The sequence below is a fragment of the Herpailurus yagouaroundi genome, unplaced genomic scaffold (genome assembly GCF_014898765.1).
Source record: "Herpailurus yagouaroundi ecotype Mexico unplaced genomic scaffold, PumYag 77, whole genome shotgun sequence".
Lineage (NCBI taxonomy): Eukaryota > Metazoa > Chordata > Mammalia > Carnivora > Felidae > Herpailurus > Herpailurus yagouaroundi.
In genome coordinates, this window is record NW_024412388.1 from 14,257,453 (window position 1) to 14,275,869 (window position 18,417).

General features: G+C 45.2%; 1 non-coding gene across 1 annotated transcript; it reads right to left on the reverse strand.

Moving 5' to 3' along the window:
* Positions 1-13,795: 13,795 nt before the first annotated feature.
* LOC121027861 (U6 spliceosomal RNA) lies at positions 13,796-13,901 on the reverse strand. The gene has a single exon (XR_005788948.1). It is a non-coding gene; the product is annotated as a U6 spliceosomal RNA (small nuclear RNA).
* Positions 13,902-18,417: the final 4,516 nt, after the last annotated feature.

Sequence of the window (18,417 nt, forward strand, 5' to 3'; positions counted from 1 at the left end):
GTTCAAGCCCTGAGTCAGGCTCTGTGCTGACAGCTCGGAGCCTGGAGCCTGCTTCGGATTCTGCATCTCCCTCTGTCTCTGCCCCTCTCCCTCTCGTGCTCTGTCTCTCTCTCAAAAATAAATAATAAACATTTTAAAAAGCTTAAAAAAAAAAGGAACAAGTGAAATCAATGCTAATAACACTTTTACTTGAGGGGCGCCTGGCTGGCTCAGTCGGTAGAGTGAGCAACTCTTGATCTTGGGATTCTAAATTCGAGCCTCACACTGGGTATAGAGATTATTTTAAAATAAAATCTTTAAAAAGATTATTTAAAAAATAACAATTTTAGGGGTTCCTGGGTGACTTCAGTCGGTTAAGCGTCTGACTCTTGATTTCAGCTCAGGTCATGGTGTCATGGTTGTGAGATTAAGCCCCGCATCGGGCTCCGTGATGAGTGTGGAGACTGCTTGGGATTCTCTTTCCCTCTTTCTCTGCCCCTCCCTCTTTCTCTCTAAAAATAAATGAGTAAACATTTTTTTTAAAAAAATAACAATTTTACTTGACTCGGTATTTCCCAAATATTATCATTTCAACATGTAATACAAAAACTATGAAGGAGATGTTTACATTCTTTTTTTCATCCTAAATCTTTAAAATCTGGCATGTGTTTTATATACTGCGTATCTCAGTTTGGCCTAGCCACATTGTAAGTGCTCAATAGCCACGTGTGGTGAGTGGCCGCCATGTTGGACGGTGCAGACCTACAGACTGGGCAACCAAAAACTCCGGGATTCTTCTCTATCCTACTTCATATACATGGTCTAGTTCTTGGGCTGGCTTCTTCATGGCTGCATAAGGACTTCTCAGAGAAACCAGAGCAACGTGTTTCCAGTTCCCAATGAACAGGACTGAGAACCTGGAAGAGATCTTCTGATGTCGTATCGACCCATATCGTCCCAGGTCTGCCACCCTTGAACCCATCATTGGCAAAGGGCACAGGATTCATGACTGAGTAATCAGAGGCTTGGAGCTGGCATCAATTTCCTGAGTCTCACAGCTATTAGTCAGAAGGGGAGGAATGTGACGGAATGGATGTTGGGGGCCAAACTGAAAGGCTATACCTGGATGGGTTCTAGCATCCAGGAATGCCATCTAGACTGCTTGAAATCGTCTCCACTGCTCAAAGGGCAAGAGAACACAATTTCCCCACCGGGGCATCTTTAATGACCTTCGCCCCAAAGGGGTAAAGAGGTTATTAATTCGATCTGTTTTCAGGCCAGCCAGCATGAAGCTGAGTATTGACAGAGATCAGTAAGACTTTCCCGGGGGGGAAAAAAACCCAAATACCATGTTCTTACAGCACAGTGTGGATGTGTAGCACAGATGAAACAGCCCCGCCCTAGCTTCTATACATCTGCTCTGCCCACCGCTCATTAGTTGTGGGACCTTAGGCAGACCACTTAGCTGTCCTGGCTATGTTTCCCATTTGTAAAAGACAGGATTCCATTACGAAGGTGGTCGACCTTTGTTCTTCCTTTTAATGCTATCTTACAAGAAGGCCAGACATACGAAACAGATGAAAGCAGAGCATCTCTGCTGGCAGTGATGACGGGGACCTGGCCTCTTCCCCAGTTGACCACTGTGTCGTTCTTTTTTAGATTTAACAAATATTTACGTTGCATTTACAGTGTGCCCGACTCTGTTCTAGGTGCCTTACATGCATGAACTGATTTAAACTTTCATTTACATCCAGGGGCGCCTGGGTGGCTCAGTAGGTTAAGATTTCAGCTTAGGTCGTGATCTCACAGCATAGGATTGAGCCCCGAGTCAGGCTCAGCAAGGAGCTCGGAGCCTGTTTGGGATTCTCTCTCTCTCTCCCTCTCTCTCTGCCCCTCTCCCGCTGGTTCTCTCTCTCTCTTCCTCTCTCTCTCTCTCAAAATTAATAAACATTAAAAAGTTTTCATCCACTGCTTACATGAAGCTATCGAGGCCCAGAGGAGTTGAGTAACTTTCCAAAAGTCACACGGCTAGTAAGTAACAGAGCTAGGATTCAAACCCGAGACAATCCAGTTCCAATCCACGTTCTTATCTTCTCAAAGCCCCGTGGTTCCAGTGAGCTAGATGATGCTTGAGACCCCCTCCAGCCTTCAAGCCTGTCATCCCAGGAGTAACAATCTGGTTTGTTGCTTGTTTGTTTCAGCAGAATTCCTTTGTTCGGCCCCCAGAACTCCACGATGGTGCAAAGGGCAGGGATGGCGGGAGAGTGAAGGAGAGGGTTTTTCTTCTCCAGACCCTGGAGGAGTCTTATCTCCCAGCTCACTTCAACTGAAGCCCACTGACTCTGACTTCAGGCTTTTGCCTCCCTACCCCTACCCCACAACGCCAGGGTTAGGGGGTGCCTCTTTCTCCCTACCTACCTCCAAACTCCATTTTCCTAACTTCAATTCATGGCTAACACTAGACACATGTTGTGATCTTGCAAACTAATAAGAAATATGTTTGGCCTTTGTCCAGTCTCTGGCACAGCACTCCTAAATCTCTTGTCATTTCTTAAGTGATAGGAACAATCAGAACATCTCTTCTTATGATACTTGGTTTTTGTCTCCAGTTTCTGAAATAGCTCCAGAGGGATGAAAGTGAAAGGAACACCTTTTGTTATTCATAACAAGCCTCTTTGGGCTGCTCCTGAGTTTATGTTAATGTGGTGACTTTAGGAAAGCCCCTAGGTTTGGAGGGGGGGGGGTGTTGGTTGTCAGGGGAACCAACCATGTGATCAGAGGGTTGGAACTTTCAGGCCCACCTCCCAACTTCTGGGCAGGGGAGGGGGGGGCTGCAGAGTGAGTTCAACCACTGATGGCCAATGATTTAATTAATCATGCCTGTGAAATGAAGCCTCCATAAAAACAAACAAACAAACAAAACACAAAAACAAAAACAAGAAAAAAAAAATCCCTAACCTAAAGGATTCATAGAGCTTCCTGTTAGGTTGGCAAACAAGAACGCATCCAGGAGAGTGCCCCCCAGACTCTCCAAGGGCAGGAGAAGCTTCTGTGCTCAAGTCCTTCCCAAACCTTTCCCTCTATGTCTCTGCATCGGGCTGTCCATTTTTATTCTTTAAAATATCCTTTTAGGGGCACCTGGGTGACTCGGTTGGTTAAGCGTCAGACTCTTGGTTTCGGCTCAGGTCATGATCCCAGGGTCTGTGGGATTGAACCCCCCGTGTTAGTCTCTGTGCTGAACATGGAGCCTGCTTGGGATTCTCTCTCTACCCTCTCTCTCTGCCCCTCCTTCCCCCTAAAAATAAACAAATAAACCTAAAAAAGGTTTAAAGTATCCTTTTATAATCAACTGGAATTCTAGGAAGTAAACTAGTTTCCTGAGTTCTGTGAGTCATTCTAGCAAATTACCAAACCCAAGGAGGGGGGCATGGGAACTCCCTGCTTGTAGTCAGTTTATAGAAGTCCCCGAGGCTCAGACCTCCCAGGGGAATCTAAAGTGGTATGTGTGGGGTGCCTGGGTGGCTCAGTCAGTAGAGCACCCGACTTCGGCTCAGGTCATGATCTCACAGCTCATGAGTTCAAGCCCTACACGGGGCTCTGCTGACAGCTTGGAGCCTGGGGCCTGCTTCAGAGTCTGTGTGTCTCTCTCTCTGCCCCTCCCCAAATCGCGTGTGTGCGTGCATGCTCTCTCTCTCTCAAATAAATGCACGTTAACAAAAATTAAAAATAAGTAAAAAGAAAAATAAAGCAGTGTGTGGGTTTGGGCTTTGGGACTGAGTGTTTCACCGATGGGGTCTGTGCCAACTCTGGGCAGTTAGTGTCAGATCTGAATGGGGTGGGGGAGACACATCTAGGCGTTGCTGAGAATTGCTCTGTATGGAAAAACTCGCACATCTGGTGTCCGAAGTGTTGTTGGTGTAAGCAGAAGCAGAGGGGAAAAAAAACAACAACCTGTTTTGTACCTTCTGCATAGGAAAATTGGAGGAAATGATGATAATCAGGATTATCCTAGAACACTTATATGATGTAAATTCACAGAGACGGAAAGTAGAAAGTTGGTTACCAGAAGCTGAGGGAGGAGGAGGTAGGGAAATCAGTGATGTTAATGGCGCATTCAGTGTGGAGTCATGACGAAGTTCTGGAGGGGGACACTGGAGATGGTTGCCCAGTAATATGAGCATACTTAATGTCACTCCATTGGACACTAAAAAATGGTTAAAATGGTAAGATTTTATGTCACATGTATTTTACCACAATATATTTTTAAAAAGATTATCCTAGAAAATGCACAATCTCTGGACTGCATTATATTCATTAGATAATAATATATATCATATAATAATATAATATTACATAATAATATGAACATTGTGGCAGAATTAGTTTTGGCTGCTCTGCCATTGTGTGTGTGTGTGTGTGTGTGTGTGTGTGTGCGCATGTTCTGCCAGTTACTTTCCTGTTACATGGAGAAGGTTAAGTTTAGGGGTTTTAGAGTCAGACAAACCTGGGCACACTCTTAGCCCTACCACTTGCTCGCTGTGGGACCACAAGTTACTTAAAAATAAAAATATTGGGGCATCCATGTGGCTCCGTCAGTTGAGCGTCCAACTCTTGATCTCAGCTCAGGGCTTGATCTCAGGGTCGTGAGTTCAATCCCTTCGTTGGGCTCCACGCTGGACGTGAAGCCTACTTAAATAAATAAAGATAAAAATATCGAGGAATCAAGAGGGGGGGGATTGACGGATGTTTAAGCACACAGACTCACAAGTCGTAAATAAGTCCTAGAGATGTAACGCACAGAATAGTGAATGTGGACACCAAAATTGCATTGCAATCATCAAACTTGCCAAGAGACCAGAAGTTAATTATTCCAACCCCTGGAAGGCAAGGATAGTTAGGTGACATGATAAAGGCGCTAATTATTGTTACAATGACAATAGGAGTACCACCTATAAATGAAATGTACATAACCTGTTGTGCACCTAACGTTTACACAATGCTGCATGTCAAATGCATTTCTGTTAAAAAATCAATGAACGTTTATTTATTCATTGAGCATTTTCGTTTGTAGTAGGCAGCACTCTGAGCGTGTTGCCTGCATTGTTTCACTTCAGCCTGGTTATCACCATATGTAATAGAGCTGCGATTGATTCTTGCGTTCCAGGGAAGGAAGATGGGGAACAGAGAGGTAAAGGAACTCTGCCAAAGCCACACGGTCAACAGGTGGGGGAAGCAGGCCTCATGCCCAGACAGAGCCCACTTCTCCATTATACATGGGAGGCATAGAGTGTCAAGCCCGTGATACCTTGATGGTCCATAAAATTGTTTTTGTTTTCATTTATTTTGAACAATTTCTTTTTTTTTTTAGAGGAAGAGAGAGAGAGAGAGTGAGCATGAGTGGAGGAAGGGCAGAGGGAGAGAGAGAGTCTCAAGGAGGCTCCCCACTCTGTGTGGAGCCCACCGCGGAGCTCTATCCCACGAACCGTGGGATCATGACCTGAGCCAAAATCAAGAGTCGGATGCTCAGCTGAGCCACACAGGTGTCCCATTTTCATTTATTTTAAAGTCAGAAGAAAAATGAAAATAATGATAATGAGTATGTAATAACGAATTCAGTCTGGATTAGATTCATCTTTATTCCAACACACCCATAAGATATGACATTTAATCTTTAAAAAAAATTTTTTTTACATTTATTTATTTTTGAGAAACAGTGAGACAAAGCATGAGTGGGGGAGGGACAGAGGGAGAAGGAGACACAGAATCTGAAGCAGGCTCCAGGCTCTGAGCTGTCAGCACAGAGCTTGTGACACGGGGCTCAAACCTACGAACTGTGAGATCATGACCTGAGCCGAAGTCGGACGCTCAACCGACTGAGCCACCCAGGTGCCCCGACATTTAATCCTTTTTATGGAGGGAAGGGCCCTACAATGGCAAGACTGCCCATAAAATCAGGACCCCTTACTGCAGGTCCCTAAGCCCAGGCCACTGGGCTTAAACCACTAGGACTCCCCAACTCTCTGAACCCCAATTAACTCACTTTAAGACTGGATATCTGTGTGAGAAATCAGAAAGTCACCCTTTCTCTGCCTCAGGTCTCTCCTCTGTAAAATGGGAATAATAAATAGTATTGATTTGTCTCCAGCCGTGAGGATGCCGTGAGTAACTGTGCCCAGCACCTTAGCATGGGCCTCATGCTAAGCATTAGCCATGGGCATCACGCCTGATGCTCAGTAAGGACTCCGGCCCGCTAGCTACAGCTGACCTGACTTGTTGCAGCCTGAGGGTCTGAAGCATCCAGACCCCAGAGGGGCCGTCTCTGAAAGAGCCAGATGGCCCACAGCCTCGGTGCAACAACACCTCATCAGGCACACCAGGAATTCTACAGCAGCCTCCAGGGAGATTCTGATGTATTCTTCAACCAACCAGGGGAGATCCACACTTATAAAAGCTTCTAGTCCTCAGCGGTAATTTCTCCCCTCCCCATACCCCTCCCCATTCCCCCCGGGCCCCTTTCCATCTTAGCTCTGTTTCTGCAGGCAGCAGGACAGAAAGGTCTCAGTCTTATGTGAGTATAGAAAAAAGAGCACAGAGTTGGAGCTCTCAGGAACCAGCTTTGCAGCCCAGCTCCGCCACAACAAGTTTGGATGAGTCATTCAACCTCTTCGAGCCGCTGAGCCCTCAGGTGGACAACAGGAACTCATAACTAAATCAGGAACTAAGACTTTTTTTTTAAACATTTATTTATTTTTGAGAGACAGAGAGGGAGAGACAAGAGAGTGAACGGGGGAGGGGCGGAGGGAGAAGGAGACCCAGAATCCGAAGCCGGCTCCAGGCTCTGAGCTGTCAACACAGGGCCTGACGCAGGGCTTGAACTCACAAACGGCAAGATCGTGACCTGAGCCCAAGTCAGGCGCTTAACCGACTGAGCCACCCGGGCGTCTCTAAGTTGGGACTAATATTTGTGACCATTAGTCCCACAGGGTAGTACTAGAAGCATGAGGGCTTTGGGGTCAGAGTCCTTCAGTTCAGATCATGGCTTCTACCCCCTGGCAGCACATGACCTTGCCTCTCCAAGTCTAAGTGTCTCACTTGTAAAATGGGGAATAATAATAGTACCCATCTCAAAGGGTTATTGGGATGATGAAATGAGATGCTTAGATCCAAAGCCCTTTGCAGCACTGGTTACACAGTAAGTGTTCTGTAAAGGTCAGCAATTGTTACTTTAATTACAATTGTGCCTCTTCATGAGCACTTTGGCCTGCAGTCCAGTTTCCCAACTGCACACAGTAGATGCTCAATGAATAGCTGTGGAGTGAAGAGATGATTGAATGAATGAATGGATGGATGAGTGCATTAATGAACAAACATGCCACCCTTCTCAATCCAGAACTCTTTTTCTTTAGGCCAAATCCTCTTGATCTAATGGCAATAGGAAACTTTGCAGCCTCAGGACTCTCCATTTTCTTGTTCCTTCTTGACTGGCTAAAGCAGTTAAAAATATGTCCACAACTCTGGCCCTCCCTTCCAAATGTGGGCCCTGATTCCCTTCCCCTTGACTGTGAGCTAAATCTAGTGCCTCAGTTCTAACAAACAGAATTTTGTTTTTAATGTTTATTTATTTTTGAGACAGAGAGAGACAGAGCATGAATGGGGGGAAGGTCAGAGAGAGAGGGAGACACAGAATCCAAAGCAGGCTCCAGGTTCTGAGCTGTCAGCACAGAGCCCGACACGGGGCTCGAACTCACAGACCGCGAGATCATGACCTGAGCTGAAGTCGGACACTTAACCGACTGAGCCACCCAGGCGCCCCTCTAACAAACAGACTTAAGTAGAAGTGACAGTGTGCAACTTCCAAGACCAGGTCATAAAAACCATCAAGACTTCCATCCCTGTCTCTCTTGGATCGCTTGTCCTGGTGGATGACAGCGGCCACATCATGAGCACGCTCAGGCAGCTCTGCGGAGAGGTACGCGTAATGACGAACTGAGGCTTCTCGCCAACACCCACGGGAGTGAGCAGATCCTCCGGCCCCAGTCAAGCCTTCAGAATATGGCAGCCCCAGCCAACAGTTGGGGTGACAACCTCAACAGAAGCTGTGAGCAAGAACCACCCAATTTTCTGACCCACAGAAAGTGGGGTACTAAGTGTTGTTTTGCTGCGTCTGGATGGCTCAGTCAGTTAAGTGTCTGACTCTAGATTTCGGCTCAGGTCATAATCTCAAGGTTCATGAGTTCCAGCCCCACATCAGGCTCTGTGCTGACAGTGTGAAACCTGCTTGGGATCCTCTCTCTCTCTCTCTTTCTCTTTCTCTGCCCCTTCCCTGCTCTCATGCTCTCAAAATAAATAAATAAACTTAAAAAAAAAAGTGTTGTTTTAAGCTGCTATGTTTGGGTTTAATTTGTTACTAACACTAATATTTGTATGAATATTCTTTTTTTAATTCTTATTTTTTTATTCTTTTAAGTTTATTTATTTATTTTGAGAGAGAGAGAGAGAGAGAGAGAATAAGCAGGGGAGGGGCAGAGAGAAGGAGAGACAGAATCCCAAGCAGGCTCCTCACCATCAGCACACAGCCTGATGTAGGGCTTGAACTCACGAACCATGAGATTATGACCCGAACTGAGATTAAGAGTCAGACGCTTAACCGACTGTGCCACCCAGGTGCCCCTCTTTTTTTTTTTTTAAGTTTATTTATATACTTTGAGAGAGACAGAGATAGCATGAGTGGGGGAGGGGCAGAAAGAGGAGAGAGAAAGAATCCCGAGCAGGGACTCGAACCCACAAAGCCGCGAGATCATGACCTAAGCAGAAACCAAGAGTTGGATGCTTAACCGACTGAGCCACCCAGGCACTCCTGCATGAATATTCTTGATGAAAGATCGAACAGGTGCTTTTCTGACGATACCTGGCTCATGGAGACAGCTGACAATTCCTTCTCCATGTTGCTTTGTCGCTATTCAGAAAGCCCGAATCCACACTTCACTCGTGACGTTGCTATTATGAGACCACGCCTGCCAGCTAAGGACCTCTTCCTCCCTAGGATCTCAGGTGGGATGCATTGTGCCATTGGTCGCACACCAGTCCTCAGTGGGATGCACACCACCAGATTCCCAGTTGGGAAGGAAGAGCAGGCTTTGCAGCAAGCAGGCCAGTCAGTAGCTCATAGTTAAAAGAATTATATCATCAATTTCAGGGGGGCCCATCTCAGGGAAACTGTTTCCTTACTGACAGCGCCCATGTTGTTCTAACAGCAGCTAATCCTTTCAGCTTATTTAGAGACAACTTCAGAGTCCTTTCCCCGCCTAGCCAAGCCTCTGCATCCGCTGGCGACAATGCTGGTAGCCCTTTGTGTCTGGGAAGCCTCTGCCTAATGTGGAAAAGTGCCTAGAAAGAGTGTCTGTGCCTGACCAGATTGAGAACTCCAGGCTGAATTCTTCTTATCTCACAAGGAAGGCATCAGCAATTGGGCTGTCCCGAGGGCATGGCCAGCGTAGCTATGGCCATTGAGTTCAATGGTCTTTACTGAGCACCTGCTATGTGCCAGTCGCTGGAGACAAGGCCAGGACACAAAGATATGTGTAGACAAGGTCCTCACCCTCAAGGAACTCATGGTCTGCTTGGGAAGACGGGCAAATCAGCAAACCAATCAAGTTACCATCCAGAGCAACAAGCAGAGGTTGACTCATAAACCAGGTAAACCGAGAGCACAGAGCAGAAGAGAAACAAGGAAGAGTTCCTTCCATGAGGATGGAGAAGACAGGACTGATTCAGGAAATACTGAGAAGTAGAGTCAGTCCTGAGCCAAGTATGGAGAGGAGAAAATCCCAGGTTGAGGACTGTGAAGGCTAGGGCAAGGATTCCTCTGAGTTCTTAGTCATAACTTCTGAGGATCTAATTTATCCCCCTCCAACCCCTCTTAGAGTCCAGCTGGGACGTTAACTAGCAGACCGAACTTGAAACTTGAAGGGAGATCTTACAAAAAGAGGTCAAAGTCCGTAAGCCCATGCTCAGTTTGTAGCAAGGATCCTGAGACAAGAGTCAAGCGCAGGTTCTTGTCGCTTCTGCAATCTGTTCACGTTCTCCATCTGCTCTGCCCTCACCTGGGTCCCGGCCACCATCCCCTCTTGCTTGGCCTATCACAGTGGTTGCCTAACCCGTCTCCCCTTTCCGTGCTTCCTTTCTACTCTAAATCCAGGTGCCAGGAGGAGCTCTTTAAAAAATGCAAATTGGATAATGTCACTCCCCTGCTTAGACCCTTGAAAGGTCTTCTGTTACTCTTAGGATAAAATCCACTCTGCTTTCCATGCTTACCTGGTCCATAAGTCCACCTTCTGCCCACTTCTCCCGCTTCCTTTCCTGCCCTGCCCCACCGTGTCCCACATGCTGTCCTTCTACTGTTGCCCAAATATACCAAACTCTTTCCATTCAGAGCCATCCATTCATTCAGAACATAGTTATCAGGAACTTTCTATGTGCCAGACATTGTTTGGTTGCTGAAGATATAGCAGGGAATACAATACACACAAATCCTTGCCCTTTGGAAGCTTCTATTTTAGTGGAGGAAGACAGACTATAAACAAGAGAAGCAAATAAATATAGTACATCAGACAGGGGGAAAAAGCAGAGAGAGGGGAGTAGAGACATTGGAGAATGGGTCTGCAATTTTCAACATGGAAGCCAGAGATGGCCTCAAGAAGGTGACATTTGAGCCCTGAAGGAGGTGAGAGTACAAGCCATGCAGATAGGTGGGAAAAGAGCATTCTTGGCAGAGGGGATAGCAAGTGCAAAGGCCCTGAGGCTGGGTCATGCCAATTACGCGTAAGAAACGGCAAGGAGGCCAGATGGGCTGCAGGGGACTGAGCGATGAGATCTGAGAGGTAACAGGCATCCTAATCAGGCTCACCTGAACACGAGACTGGCATAAGAACCTCGGCATCTGTGGATATTTCCAACTAGAACATTCTACCCTGACTCTCTACATGTCTGGCTCTTTCCCACCCTACAGATCTCAGACAGACTTCCTTTGACCAACCTCATACTCCACTTTCAGAACACTCACAAAATAGTCTTCATAATCAGTAGCTAAACAACTGGGGCAAGAGAGCTGTCTGCCTTGTTGACAATCATAAACCCAGTGCTTAGCAGACTACCCAGCACTCAAGAAGTGCTCAATAAATAACTTGTTGAATGAAAGAACGAAAGAGGGAGGCTCTGTAATTACTATTCCTCCCTTGAAGCCTCTGGAGTATAAAGAAAAACGTTTTGATGTTGGAGGATCATCCCTCGGAAATCCGTGGGCAAAAAGCTTTCAGAGAGAGAGAGATTAACAAAAGAAAAATGAAAAACATGCCATCTTGAAAGACCTGGGAATTAGAATGGCCTGAGCTTCTGAAAAAATAACATCGGAGGCTATAGAAGGTAAAGGAACAGAACCTTCAAAACATTACGTGAAAAATATTGTTCACAGGGAACTCTGCGTCTAGCCAATCCATCAACTAGGTGTGAGGGAGAATAAATACAACTTCAGATACGCAACCTCTCAAAATGTCCTACCTCTTGTGCACTTTTTCTCAGAAAGCGATTGATAATGTACTCCACCCAGATGAGAGGAAACTGAAAGAAAAAGGCAAGTATCGGGGAGATAGTGGCTCCAACCCAGGAGAAGGGCGAGGAAAGCTTCCAAGCCGATGGCAAAAAGGAAGATTCAGCGAGATACCTGTGCCGGGGGGCTCATTCCAGATGGGACCAGGAGGGCAGATGACTCCGGGATTGAGATCTCCTGAAAATAGGGAAATTCACACATTATCTACTCCTTGCAACCAGGACTGCCTGCCTTGTTTGCAAAATGAAACGGAGAGGCTTCCGGCTTAAAATTCGAGAATTTCAAGATGGCGAGAGCGAAGCAAGTGGCTGGGCTCTTCTGAGGATGAAGCCTGGTGCCTACTGCACGGGTCACACGCCCAGGAAGCTGGCCTTGCACGTGATCGTGTGGAAAACTGTACTGATAGCTGTTCTTATCTATAAGCTAAGAGAAACCAGCTCTAGTTGACTTAAGGAGCAAGGGAATTTATCAAGAGTGTTAGGTGACCCATAAAATCCCAGGAGGGCTGGAGAGCTTCCATCATAGCTACCCAGCTAGAAACAACTCCTCAAACCAGACTGTGGGCTGGCATGGGGAGAATGACACTGCTGCTGTCCCCAAGTAGCTGGTACCACAGCTCGGAGAGACGCCGCCACTGGCTGGCTCAGTTCTCCTAAGGGGAAATTCCCCAAATACAGGAAGGGTTTAGCATCTGGACAACAAGGGAGAATGACAAATATCCACCGTGAAGTATGGAAAACATTGGGGACATGGAGATTAAAAAAAACAAACAACTAAGCGAATAAAAATAAAATGAGATGAATGTAAACGTAGAGACAAATAAAATTAACAGTTGTTCACAAAAGGAAACATGATGCTGGTTGTACCATCTGGCTCATCAGTGTTCTATATTTGCAGTCTGCATAACGTAAAAACTGAATGCAGATTTAACCCCAAATGTCATATTTATCACGTGGTGAAGTTGGTCAGGGGACAATCAGGGTTGTTGATGACTTAGGAACGCTAAATGTCATCTGCTGTCACAGGAAGTTAATAGAGAACCCCTAAAATTGATAAGTACAAAGCTAGAAGTAAAACCACATTTAGAGGCGCGCCTGGGTGGCTCAGTCAGTTGAGCGTCTGACGTCGGCTCAGGTCATGATCTCGCGGTTCACAAGTTCGAGCCCCGTGTCAGGCTCTGTGCTGACAGCTCAGAGTCTGGAACCTGCTTTGGATTCTGTGTCTCCCTCTTTCTCTGTCCTTCCCCTGCTTGCACTCTGTGTGTGTGTGTGTGTGTGTGTGTGTGTGTGTGTGTGTGTCTCCCCCTCTCTCTTTCTCTCTCTCTCTCAAAAATAAATAAACACTAAAAAAAAAATCTTTTTAAATCACATTTAGAAATGTGGACATAAATGCCCAAAAAAGTTGTTAAAACATTGTAAGCGGTTGTCTGGGGGAACAAGACTGGAGAACGGAAAGAGGGGACTTAGGGGACCGGCTACTTTTGTTGTTATTTGTTTTGTCATAAGCCTTTTGGTGCTTGTTTTTGTCTGTCTGTGTCACGCTCTGTTGCAATAATAAATCCTGCAAAGCTCCATGGCTTAACACAATAACAGGTGGGTTTTTTTTTTCTTCTTCTTCTTCCAGAATCCAGTGTGGGCTGGGTAGCCCTCTTCAGTCTTGTAGCCCCATCATCTGGAGCTAGGTCATGGCAAAAAGAAGAAAAAGCTGGGGGGGTAGGTGGGACATTTTGAAGGGCCAAGCCTCGAAATGGCTTATATTGCTTCCATCCGACCATCCAGAACTCAGACACTTGGACCCAACGTAGCTCTAGACAGCAGGGAAATGTGGTCTTCCCAGGAAGACACACGGCACTGTCTACTTCAACACCTGTTACTTTTTCTTTTATTTATTTTTTTTAATGTTTTATTTATTTTTGAGAGAGAGTGAGAAACAGAGTGTGAGTGGGGAAGGGACAGAGAGAGAGGAAGACACAGAATCCGAAGAGCCCGACACAGGGCTCGAACTCAGAAGCCATGAAATCATGACCTGAGTGGAAGCTGGACGTTTAACCGACTGAGCAATTGAGGCGCCCCAAGAGCAGTGAATCTTTAAAAGTTAATAGACTTTATTATTTAGAGAAGTTTTAGGTAACCAGAAAAATCGATCAGAAGTGCAGAGAGTTTTTCCATATATCCTCGTCCCTCACTATACACCTAATTTTCTCAAATTTTTAAAAATATGCAACACTTCATGAATTTGTGCATCAGCCTTGCACGGTGACATGCTAATCTTCTCTGTGTTGTTCCAATTTTAGTATATGTGCTGCTGAAGTGAGCACAATTTCCTCAAAACTTTTTTAAGTGTATTTATTTGGAGGGGGGTAGGGTTAGCGAGAGAGAGAGAGAGAGAGAGAGAGAAAGAGAGAGAATCCCAAGCAAGCTCTGCACTGTCAGCCTGGAGCCCCACATGGGGCTCGAACTCCTGACCATGAGATCATGACCTGAGCCAAAATCAACAGTCGGATGCTTAACCGTCTGAGCCACCCAGGCACCCCAATTGCCTCAATTTTTAATATCTTGCAACCACTGATCCTCTTTCTGCCTCCATAATTTTGCCTTTTCTGGAATGTCATACAGTTGGGATGACTTAGTATGAAGCCTTTTCAGACTGGCTTGTTCCACTTAGCAATACACATGTAAGCTTCCTCTATGTGTTTTCGTGCCTGGATAGCTCATTTCCTTTTAAGCGTTGGATAATATATTCCATTGTTTGGATGTACCGCTGTTTGTTTATATCCATTCACCTATTGCAAGACATCTTGGTTGTTTCTAATTTGGGGCAATTATGAGGAGAGCTGCTATAAACATCCATGTGTAGGTTTTTATGCAGACATAAGTTTTCAACTCATTTGGGTAAATACAAACGCAACTGTAGAAAAAAATCGTTGCTGAATCTTATGGTAACATGATGTTTAGCTTTGTAAGAAAGTGCCAGACCGTCTTCCAAAATGGCTGTACGTTTTGAACTCCACCCCCCCAGCAATGAATGGGACTTCTTCCTGATGCCCCACTTCCGCATCAGCATATGGTGTTGTCATCGTTGTGGACTTTAGCTATTTTGATAAGTGTATAGTGGCATCTCATTGTGGTCGTAATTTGAAATTCCCCAATGACGTGTGAGATTGAGCCTCATTTCATCTACTTATTTGCCACAACCACATCTTCTCTGGAAAGACGTCGGTGCAGATCTTTGGCCCCCTTTTTCACCGGGTTGTTTGTTTTCTGGATCGTTGAGTGTGTTTGTTTGTTTAAGTGGGCTCCACGCTCAGCGTGGAGCCCAATACAGGGCTCGAACTCACAACCCCGAGGTCAAGAGTTTCACGTTCCACTGACTGAGCCAGCCAGGGGCCCCTAGAATCCTTTTCATTGCTTCAGCACCATTTGTTGAAAAGATTATCCTTTTCGCATTTAATTTGCCTTTGTTCCTTCATAAAAGATCAGTTGACTATATTCACGTGGGTCTAATTCTGAGCTCTCTGTTCTGTTCCATTGATCTGTTTATTCTTCCATCAATACCACACTGTCTCAATGACTGTATCTTTAGAGTAAGTCTTGGCAGTTGGGTAATGTCAATCGTCTGACTGTGTTCTCCTTTGTTTAATGTTTTTTATTTATTTTTAAGAGAGAGAGTGCCTGCAGGGGAGGGACCAAGGATCTGAGGATCCGAAGTGGGCTCTGTGCTGACAGCAGTGAGCCCGATGTGGGGTCCAAACTCACAAACTGCAAGATCATGAAGTGAGCCAAAGTCAGACGTTCAACTGAGCCACCCCCGTGCCCCAGCGACTTTGTTCTTCTTTAATGCTGTGCTGGCGATTCCAGATCTTTCGCTTGTTCACATAAACTCAGTTTGTCAATATCCAGAAAGTAACTGGCTTGCATTTTGACTGAGATTGAACTGAATCTACGGACCCAGTTGAGAATATCTTAACAATACTGAGTTTTCTTATCCACGAACAGAGACTATCTCTCCTTTTATTTAGTCGCTCTTTGATTTCCTTCATCAGAGTTTTGTCATTTTCCTCACATAGATCTTGCATATATTTTGTTAGATATTATACCTAAGTGTTTAATTTTGGGGGTGCTAGTGTAAACAATATTGTTTTAAATTTCAAATTCCACTTGTTCTTTGCTAGCATGTAGGAAGGTGATTGGTGTTTATGTATTAACTTGTATCCTATATGCCTGGCTGTAATTGCTTTTTTTTAATTTTTAAATTAAAAAAAATGTAATGTTTATTTGTAAGAGAGAGAGGCAGAGCATGAGCACGAGAGGGGCAGAGAAAGAGGGAGACACAGAATCTGAAGCAGGTTGCAGGCTCTGAGCTGTCAGCCCAGAGCCCGATGCGGGGCTTGAACCCACGAACCATGAGGTCATGACCTGAGCTGAAGTCGGATGCTCGACCGACTGAGCCACCCAGGCACACCCTCAATTTTTTAATTTTTTTAAACCACTTTATTGATGAATGATTGACGTACAAAAAGCTATACAGAGTAAATGTGCACAACTTGTTGAGTTTAAGATGCGGCTGTTTGTTTTTTTTTTTTTTCTTTTTTTAAATTTACATCCAAAATAGTTAGCATATAGTGCAACAATGATTTCAGGAGTAGATTCCTTAGTGCCCCTTACCCATTTAGCCCATCCCCCCTCCCACAACCCCTCCAGCAATCGTCTGTTTATTCTCTATATTTAAGAGTCTCTTATGTTTTGTCTCCCTCCCTGGTTTTATTATTTTTGCTTCCCTTCCCTTAGGTTCATCTGTTTTGACTCTTAAAGTCCTCATGAGTGAAGTCATATGATAACTTGTCTTTCTCTGACTAATTTCACTTAGCATCATACCCTCCAGTTCCATCCACGTAGTTGCAAATGGCAAGATTTCATTCTTTTTGACTGACGAGTAATACTCCATTGTATGTATCTCCCACATCTTCTTTATCCATTCGTCCATCAGTGGACATTTGGGCTCTTTCCATCCTTTGGCTATTGTTGATAGTGCTGCTATAAACATGGGGGTGCATGTGTCCCTTCAAAACAGCACACCTGTATCTCGTGGATAAATGCCTAAGTGCCATTGCTGGGTTGTGGGGTAGTTGTCCTTTTAGGTTTTTGAGGAACCTCCACACTGTTTTCCAGAGTGGTTGCATCAGCTTGCATTCCCAGCTGCAATTGCTTTTTAGTTCCACAAGGCTTTTGTTGATGCTTTGGGATTTTCTACATACACAATCATGCCATCTGGGAACAAAGTGAGTTTTATCTCTTCCTTCCCAATCTGTATGTTTTATACCATTTACTTTGTATTCCATGAGTGTATTCTTTTGCTAAAAATGTTTATTTTCTTTTAAATTTTTTGGGGGTGCCTGGGTGGCTCAGTCAGTTAAGCATCCGACTTCGGCTCAGGTCATGATCTCAAGGTTTGTGGGTTCGAGCCCCGCGTCAGGCTCTGTGCTGACAGCTCAGAAGCTGGAGCCTGCTTCAGATTCTGTGTCTCCTTCTCTTTCTGTCCCTCCCCCACTTGTGCTCTGTCTCTCTCTGTCTCTCAAAAATAAATAAATGTAAAAAAAATTAAAAGCAATTTTTTTAAGGTTTGAGAGAGAGAGAGATAGAGAGCATGGGGAGGATAGAGGCAGAGAGAGGGAGAGACAGGAGGGAGAGAGAGAATCCCAAGCAGGCTCTGTCTGCACTGTCAGCTCAGAGCCCAATGAGGGGCTTGAACTCACAAACCAAAAAATCATGACCTGAGCCGAGGTTGGATGCTTAACTGACTGAGCCACCCAGGTGCCCCAGAACATTTATTATTTTTTGAAAGATTGTATTTTTAATCTCCACACCCAGTGTTGGACTTGAACTCACAACCCCGAGATCAAGAGTCACGTGCTCTACTGACTGAGCCCGTCAGGCGCCCCTAAAAATGTTTCATATTCACAATTAAAGGACACCTTGGAAGGGTTCTTGGTATGCCAGTGTGCTAAGGCACTCTGTCATCAGACACAAAATCCTGAGTCTCTGTTCCCTTGCTCCTCCAAAGTTAATGATGTTACAGAGAACAAGCATTGGTGAGGATGTGGAGAGACTGAAACGCTTGTGCACTGTTGGTGGGAATTTAAAATAAAAATTTCCCATTTTAAATGGAAAGCAGTGTGCAGGCTCCTCAAGACATTAAAAACAGAATTACCAGTGAACCAGTGAACCAGCAATTCCAGTGTTAGGTATTTACCCCCCAAGAACTGAAAGCGAGATCTCAAAGAGATATTTGCACACCTATGTTTATGGCAGCATTATTCACGACTAGGGTTGTGGAACCAATCCAAATATCCACAGACAAATGAATGGATACAGAAAATGTGGTAGGGGCATCTGCGTGGCTCAGCTGGTTAAGCGTCTAGCTCTCGACGTCAGCTCAGGTCATGATGTCACTATTCGGGAGTTCGAGCCCCATGTCAGGCTTTGCAGATTCTCTCTCTCCCTCTCCCTCTCTGCCCTTCCCCCAACTCGCACTCGCATGCGCGCGCGTGCTCTCTCTCTCTCTCTCTCTCTCTCTCAAAATAAATAAATAAACTTAAAAAAAATTTAAAAAAAGAAGATGTGGTGATACACACAATGGACTATTATTCAGCCTTAAAAAGGAAGGAAATCCTGTCAGTGCTATCGTGGATGGACCTGAGACATTATGCTAAGTGGAATAAGCCGGCCACAGAAAGATAAATACGGTATGATTCCACTTAGGTGAGGTACCTAGGGTACCCAAACTGATAGAAACAGAAAGTAGAATGCTAGCTGCCAGGGGCTGGGGGAACGGTG